Raw genomic sequence first — 9,492 nt, forward strand, 5'->3', positions numbered from 1 at the left:
TGAAGATAGCAAAAATACAAAACAGCATTTTAATCAAACATCCCTTGATTGAATTGCATTGCACAATATTCCTGAAAATCACAGGATTTGTATTCCTTGACATCTCTTTCAGTGAGAGACTGCCACAGTGTGTGTGTGACTCTGCATAAGAATCTAAATTTGTCAGTTTGCTGGAGAGGCTATATGGACACAGCTGAGTCCTGCGGCGAGGTGGTGTCTGGGCCACTAAATACGTCCCGTGTGATGAGCAACATTCGGTACGCAGGGCCATCTGCTCCCTACGCCGGGACGCCGAGGCGAAGCAGGCGGGAGAGGGGAAGAGTTTCTTGTGGCAGCTCCCCCAATCAATAAGTATTGATTCCCCACTTATCTCAAGTACAGCCTGGCTGATTAGATGTCACACATCTGACCTCCTGCACGAGAGGAGGGGAGCGGAGGAGGATTTCCAGCAGGGTTGGCGCTGTGCTGTGTAACAAAGACACAGCATTACATGCGAGTGAAAAGCTTGCATACCTGTGGTTTGGAGTAAGCAAACACTGAGCACACACCGACTGACAGAATGACAGATGTACAGGTATATGCACAGATTGGCATTCATACACTAGAAATGTATACACGCAAAATAGGCTGCGCATAATGATTCAGCCACAGGATTTTCTCCTTTTTCACATCGGACTTATCAAAGCTTGCATGGACAGTTACCCCCCCACCCTCCTGGTATCCTCTTTACCGTCCATCCTCTAAACCTCCTCCGCCTGCTGCTCTCACTCTCCTCTCGTTGCAGGCAGACAATTAATCAGTGCTTTGTCGGCTGGATGGCTCACATTCAACGCAGTTGCTGGGCTCAGCAGAAAGGTAAAATAAATAAAGAGCAAGCAAACCCGCTAAACTGACGGTCACATGGACGGGCTGATGAAAGGACGGATGGACAGACTGCTGTATGCCAATGGTTGAATATCACACATAGAAGGGGTTAAAGTCACCCAGGTGACCGAATAGCAATAATAATAGAAGCATTATGAAAACATTTGACAAGTGACAATAAAGCAGCAGTACAGAAGGTGCATGAGCAACACACATGTTAACGTGTGCGCTCTATGGCCAACAGATTAAAGAGCTCATGGACAGAAAACCTGTGACGTTTGTGAAGTTGTACCATAGAAAACTTCCTAAATGTGCTTTTGTGATGGGAATATTAAACATTTACCAATATGTCACCTGTCCGTTCTCCCGCATCACATTTACATATGCATCAAATCACGATTTCTTGGACTGACATCTTTTGATTCTCTGTCTAATCCTTATGAGAGTTGGATAATGACTCACTGCATACAGGCATGATGAGGCATGATGGTAGATTTCAGATGAAGGCTTGGGCCACACTATAGTTACAATGAAGAAATGTGCATTTGATTTCATTTGAGAAGACATGTTTTAGAGTAGACCATAGTAATTCCTTTTACACCATGTGAAGCTTAAGCGGAAGTTCAGTCAGAAAGACTCTCTTTACACTCCTTTTCATTCATAATCTCTCAGTCTCTCTCTCCCTGTGATTACGGCTTATCAGCTGATTGTGGGCGTTCACTTTAAATTAACCAACCAGGTTCGGCACAGACTAACCCCCTTTGGACATGGACTTCAGGCTTGTAAGGCTTTAAACTCTACAGACCTTTTATATGTACACCTCCAGTCAGCATCACAGTCATGCTCCTCATTCATTATCGTATTGCAGCAACTCCCTTCATCACCACAACCACCAGTGTCTGGACTCCAGGGGGATTAGGCCTTATCTGACCTCAGCGTCACTACCCCTCTAGATACCCCTCGAGTCCAATCGCCAAAGACTGCACTATTACATTTTTATGCATGTGTAATAAAGACTCTCCTGATTGAAATACCTTACTGTAGAAAAAGAAGAGCTCCTGAAGTGGTTCTGACATTTTCTCAAACTAAGAGGAAGATTTGTTTTGGACCAAACCTTTCACCTATAAGACAGAGCTAAATATCCACTCAAGATGTTGGTCAGCCTGTATGATCCTGATCAGGAAGCTTAAGCATGACTCAACTGTAATTGTGCTTCATGAGCAATGAAAACCATTGTCACTACTTCTAAGCTTAGAAACTGGTGGATTTCCCAGAAGAGCTCCTTGATTCCTGGCGAGTGTAGATGCAGAGAAACAACTTTATCTACAGTGGGGGAAATGTACACGCGACTTTCCAGTTGTTGACCGACTGGCAAACCCAAACACCCAAACACCCAACTCCTCAGAACACGACAACGGCAGCACAATGCTTTTTGCTGAGTCGAGCAAGACACAGCGCATCACCCGGCTCCCTGCACCCAAAGCTCGACCTGGTTGATCAGAAGTGCAGAGCAAACCTCATCCTGTGTGAAAGGCGCCTTACAAGTTTATCCTGGAGTCACAAGGTGTAATATCTTCTGTAGACAGCCTTTGGTGGTGAGAAAAAAATAAAAGCTGAACTGTTTTCAGCAGCTGCTTAATGAGTGCTGCTCCAATCAAATATTCATTCTAAATGACACAATGTTATTCTCCACTTTCTCTGGCCTCCTTGTGAACTTGAAACATTGTCAAAATGAATAAAACACCTTCATACATGATGAAACATTGGGAAAATGACAGAAAGAGCAACAACTGGCAATGAATCAGAGCAGAAAGGATTGGAATAATTGCATTTGCGACTACCATGCAATTACAGTAGCGTACACAAAACGAGCTCCTTGATTCCTAATTTGCAGATCATGACTGCTGTGAAATGCAATTAAGGAATTCCTGATTTATTTAGTGAGCTGTGATGAATGAGTTCCTCTGAGCTCAGTGAGACAGACTGCAGCGCACAGCACTCCATCCCGGCTAAGCACAAGGTCCTCTATGAGAAAGTGAAGACATTCTGTCGGCGGGGATGTAGCGGCAGACAGTAAAGAAAGGCACATTCAAAGAAATGCAAATTTAGACGTTACTAAAGGAATAAAATTCACTGTTAACACACACCAAGCTTAATATAGAAACAGGAAACAAAGCTGGGGATCACCTGACAGATTCAGCAATGTGTCGCTCTGAGGTCTCTGTGAGGTGAAATGGATGTCAAAACTGCAGGTGAAGAGCCTATTGTTTGGAATGAGCTGGGTAAGTGCCATGCAGAGGGCACACACTATCTTTTTTTTCTCACAAATAGACAGATGCCAGGGGAACAGTTTGCAAAATGTGAGACAACACGGTTACCTGGATAACTGCCATGTCCCTGCAGGTACAAGCAAGCTACTGGAGGATTTTGGGGGGAAACAGGACACCGCTTGACAATAATTGGAGGTACCCTCTAGAAATCTCTGCTTTGTAGTTCAGCTTTGTTTGAATATGATGCGCGGGATTAATGAGGATGTGAGGGAAACATTTATGAAGCTGCAAAGCCTCTGTTTATCTGAGCCGTACCCGCATTAATGTTTTGCACGCTTTTCATTTAACAACAATGGGGTGTGCAGTGTGTGCGTGATCTAATGAAGTGATGCTGGTGAAAAAATGTAGAAATAAGAATAACAATAGAAACCAAATCACCTGCTCAATTTCGGAGCAAAGGAGGCCTGCATATGTAAATGTCCCAGTCAAACTTCATTTCGCTGCCAGATATGTAGACACTTACGGGCTGCACAATAACTCAATCTCCAACCACTCCTGTCTTAGCATATAACAGGTGTTTAGACAGTTTTCCATAAATCAAGCCCTTAACAGATGTTGCCAAGCAACTGATTAATTAGTCTCCGGAGTGAGGAAAAGGTGGAGCCAGAATTGCAGGGCTCATTTCAGTCACAGTGGTCAAAGGAGTCCACCAGCCCACACAGAGTCATTAAGAGTATTTGTAATGGGAACGTTGAGACAACGCAGGACTTTCACTGCATCTATAAAGTGATCGGAGACAGTGGGAACGTTTAAATGCACCATGTAAAAAGCAACTGTTTGGGTAAATACTGTAAATCCCGTTAAGATATCCAGATTTCTTCATTGTTTAGCGGATGTAAACACCTTACTTTTTCTTAGCTGTGCAAACTTACTTTTTCACATCAACTCATGAAAGAGAAATGTTTTACCCAAGAATTAACAATAACAGGCTACCACGATCTCAAACATGGCGGTGGTCGTTGCATTTTCATACTTTTTCACAGATTGCTATGTCTGGGACATTATTGATGGAAACGGGAACACAGAGACTTTATGAAACTCTGATGGGGAGTGGAGGACTTAAGTATGGTCAGTAGTTTTTAAATCAGGTTCGGTTTGAGTGGGAAAGTAACTTGAAAGCAGAAATCTGTTTGAAACACTGTACTGGATTGAAGAGCAGCAGTAAGATGGATTACAATGAACCCAGAGTGCAGCTCTCTCAAGTATACTTCAGAGAGCTGTAGACACAGGCAACGTACTCTAATTAGCCCCTTGATGACAGTTGTTCTCATTGTAGCTACATTTCAGATATGAAGCAGACGTCCACCTAAAACACAGCAGATACAGATGCACAAGGTCACATTTACCCTGATTTTCCTGTCACTGGCCTGTGCTGTGTCATACATACAGATGATCTTCCATTTGTACTGCTGATGCCTCACAATCTCCCACTCCGGCATTGCTCAGGGGATTTCTAATATGAATTCTTCCCATATCAGTTTGAATTTCGCCCGACTCATATGTAATATTTCACCGGCAGAGAGGAAAGTCTTGTTTCCTCCTATTGTGGAGATTCTGACAGGCTGTCAGAGAGCATAAATGCGAAAGTGTCTGCGTGTCACACCTTTTCACTCTGGTGTCAACACTTTTTTTTTCTGAGAATGATGCCGAAGCTTAACAAACCTAAGGGCACAGTCTCTGTGAATAGAGATGAGACCGATTTAATCCTCCATCATGACGAACAATTTGAACGGCTGTGGAATAGCTCCTTTAAAAGTGGTGAGAGTATTAATGTGAATTCAGTTATTTAAGTTAGTAAAGATGTTAATCGCATCTTGATAACGATTTTAGATAATATTACTGAGATGATTTCGTCCAAGATATTCACACTATGAATTGTACGTGGGCGTGGGCCTTTGACATGATGCCCTGAATGATTTGCGAGGCCTAGAGCTCGAGAGAGGCTCTTTTAAATATGCTATGAATATTTTCTGTTTCTGGGACTTAAATGAGCTCGTTTTAGAGACCTTTTTTAGTTGTGCACAGAGCTTCAGCCTAGGGTGATGATTCTCAGTTGGATCATCCGAGCGAAGCGACCTTTTCACATTGCATTATACTGTATGTGTATGTACTACATGCGCCTCCGCCAACAAAAGTAGAGCAAAAACACAAGCAAGCCTTGCACTATGCTGTGTTGACCCGCTCAACAATGGTGGACTGTGGATGGCCCAAATCAGCAACATTGCGGTGTGCTTCTTGACTGCGAGATACAGCTCCTACTGTGCTTCTCTTTTCACTCTGCATCATGAAGGACAGACATCACTCAAGAAACTATTACCATTACCTTGCCTGTGCAAAAATATGACCCAGGGCCCTAAACCCTCCATTGACGGCTCAAGGGGCTATGCAGAACTTAATACTCCATCATGTCAAAGATGCATGTTTAGAGCCTCTTACTCTCACTGATGGGGCTTACAAGCTGAATCAGCCTTCCGTTTTCACAGCATCAGGGTCCGATAGGTATTTGAGCTTTGGCAGTTTGTTGCTACTGTGAGTGGTTGAGAGAGCGCTCCATCTTCTAATGATATGATGATGGTTGGCTGAGCCATCCAGTCCTGTCTTTGCCAGAAATGGCCTGCATCCACGGGGCAGTGGACCACACACACACACACACACACAGACACACACACACACACACACACACACACACACACACAGACACACATACGCAGACAGATTAGACAGATGCTTAATTGACCTACCCCAAACACTATTGGTTATTTCATCCTGTACTGATTCCAAGTTGTCTAGCCACATTTTGATTCCTAACCCCTATTTAGGTTAATATGGGCGCATAAATTATTTGGGAGGATGGCGAAGCTGTGTAAACCATGATAGAAAGCTAAATGGTCCAATTTTCCCCGTCAGGTGGACGCACTTCCCTCACATCACTCCTGGCAGTCAGCAAGGCTAAGAGACACCAATTAATCTGCCATGGCTGTTATATAGAAAATGGATGGGCAAAGCACACTGGGACAGAAAGGGATTATGTAATTTGCTGGGGATCACTGCACATTGGCTGGAACCAGCTATAATTAAAACAGCAGTCAGCAAAAGTTTGACAATTATGCTATAATTTGTAATAGCAGTAATTAAATTAGCACTCTTCATAGTAGTGCTTTCTAATTATAGCTATACTCTGCATAAGCCATACAAAGTGTGGGCCAATGCATTATATTTAGCTCAATTTAAGTGGCTTAAGAGTCTTTTGACAAATTGTGAAGTAACATAATGAGAAAAGATCATGACAGCACATCCGAAAGTTAGCTCTGTCAGCTTTTAAACATTTCTCCATGTCTCCTACCAAAATATTTTAAAGTGATAGGAACAGACATGAACGAGAGACAGGTAGCATTGTTTGAGATCTGCAGTAATAATTTCCTGCAACCTGCCTCCGCTGTATCCACAGAGCTGAGGATTTCTGCTGTTTATGTCAAACTCTGTAAAGGGAACGTGAGCGCTGGATGTGGAGGACCCGTCACAACCTGTATGCTCTTGAATACAGTATGCATGCATCATATATGTAACACATGCCTGAGGATGGATATAGATCTGTATCATTGTCTCCATCCTGAGCTGAATATGAACATCTCTGCCGGCTGCGTTGACTCACTGATTTCTCTTGGTTGAGATCTCTCCTAATAACCAAATGCCTGCCCCCCTCTCAACACACCGGCACTGTCAGAGAATGATGACGCCGACGCCTGAACAACATGCATGCTGCTGGATGGTGATTTTCACCAACAGATGGCCATTTGCTCAGGGCTATAGCAATATCTCTGGAATGGAATAGCAAGAATACTAAGCAGCCATGAATTTGGATTCATCTTGATTCCACAGACTGCTAGTTCTGTATTATTATTTTACATGTTTTTTTTTTAGCTGGTTGTGCTTTTAGCAGTTTCTCTAAACTGAAGCGAGCTTTGGATTTCCTGATGACAAAGTTGTGCTAGAACCCCAAGGAAGAGGAAAGCAAAGAGATCCAAATAAAGCAATAGTTCATAATAATGAGCCCGTCACTAACATCTTTCCTCACCCAGCTGGCAATTATCTCGGCCAGCATGCAATTGTGTGTGCGTGTTTGGATTCTAAAGGAATCCATTCTACTTTACAGCTGCTACACTATTTTTATGCTTCAGGTGCTGAACAGACCGGTTCAAATGTAACATATTTGCTGAAGCAAATATACGCTGCATTTGCAAAATACTGAACACATCTGCAAAACTGACTTGATAATACACAATGACAATTTAACCAAAGCTACAGTCTTTCGCTAACCTAAACTGAGCGTTTTAGTAGCTGAAACAACAAATTGCTTTATATGCCTAACTATCCACTTTGACCTCCTCCTACTTCTCTGGGGTTGACAAGACTGGGAAAAACTAGAAATTACATTTCCTTGATCCATGCTAGTCAATTAATAAATCTTAAATCTTTAAGGACACAGAGTTGCGAGATGATGAGCTACGAGTGCATTAACCATACATGCACATACTGTATGCCAGAGCTCACAGCTCCTCACCTCTCTATCCCCTGAAAACAAGCATTACCGCTGGCATTCTGCTGTCTGACTCAAAGCTCCAACAGGCCAATGAATACCAAATGAGCCAGAGGAAATCCAGCAGGGAATACACTGTCAAAAGGAAATGTGGTCTGCCCCACCTCCTAATTCAAGTGCAGACTCACATGTCAAACCGGCGCACAAGTCTCAGCTCTTCTCATGTTAAGCATTTGAGCCAGTGCTGTTTTATCTCTAAACCATGATGTCTGAACATCACAATCTGATTTTCCCACAATGAGCAGCAGTGACGGTGCTGCAGCGTGCGGGTGCATCCGAGCTCCACACGTGTAATGTCCACACACACACACACACACACACACACACACACACACACACACACACACACACACATACACGTACGGACTGCTGATCTTTTATTTACCATCGACCCTCCAATATGCACAGATGCACACACTAGCACAGAAGCAAAAACCGACAGCTACACACACAAGCTCTGCTTCCAGATGAGTCCAACTAACCAACCGTGGAGAGGGAGGTGCAGTGATGCAGAGACGGGGGCCATATACAGGATTCATGTTCACTGCCTGGGAATTATCACATCAAACTCGTATGCCCAATGGTTCTGACAGGCCCAAGGCCGAGCCATTACAGCCTGGTGCAGACAGGAATGACTCTGCTGGACTACGACTGGGCAATGACTATTGTTGTGCACCAGTGATTCACAACACACCAATAACATTCAGATTTACACAGACAACCAGGGAGGAAGTTCCTGTCAAACTTGCTAAAACAACCAACACAGAATCAGTGGAAATGTTCTCTAAGCTTCACTGACTGTGTCATAGATGAGTTTTCATGATGCGTTCACACTTTCGTCCACTGTGGTTTTGACATTTTTGAGACGGTGGACTTTACTCCATGAAATTAGCACCATTGAAATCAATCTCTGGTGCTCCGTACAGCCATTTATTTGCTTGATGTAGTCAGACAGCATCTCAGTGCAGATGCTTTACCATGCTGGAAGCATCTTTGACCAGATCACTTGGCAAAATGAAGAGCACTCAAAGAGCTCATACATCCACATAATGATCCTCGAAACTGATTGTTTTGATATTTAATGGATTTTAATTAAAATAGTAATGCTGATTGGCCAATGGTGGCCCAGATATTTGGAGAATAACTTAATTTACAGATGAAACACCATAACATTCGGTAGAATAACTCAGAGTTTACATGTATTCTGCTCTTATTTAAATTTAGGAATTACACAGTGCATATAGGAGTTATTGCAATTTATGTCAAATAGACCACATCTCTCCAAATAATAATATAAATGAACCAGAGAATCAACAAAGATGCTAACAGGTCTACAAGGCTATATGCTTAGGCACATTTGGTGCTTTGTAGCAGTATGCTAACATGCTCACAGTGACAGCGTTAACAAGCTGATGTTAATCAGGTGTAATGTTTACAATGGTCACCATCATAATTTAGCATGCTAGCATGCTTATATTTGCTAACCAGCACTAAAATCAAAGTACAGCTGAGGGTGTTGGAATTGTACCAAGCTTGGTAGGGATGGAACGTTTTGATGTAAAAAAAAAAAAAGAAAAGAAAACCGCTTGTTCAGAATGGCAGTTTACACTTTGCAGTTGGTGAATTATGAGCCAAAATTTATACAAAATTAGTTTTGAAACGTAAGGCAAACAGAGTTTACTTTTAAGTCCCCTTTGAGAG

The sequence above is a fragment of the Pholis gunnellus genome (assembly GCF_910591455.1).
Source record: "Pholis gunnellus genome assembly, chromosome: 7".
Taxonomy (NCBI): Eukaryota; Metazoa; Chordata; class Actinopteri; order Perciformes; family Pholidae; genus Pholis; species Pholis gunnellus.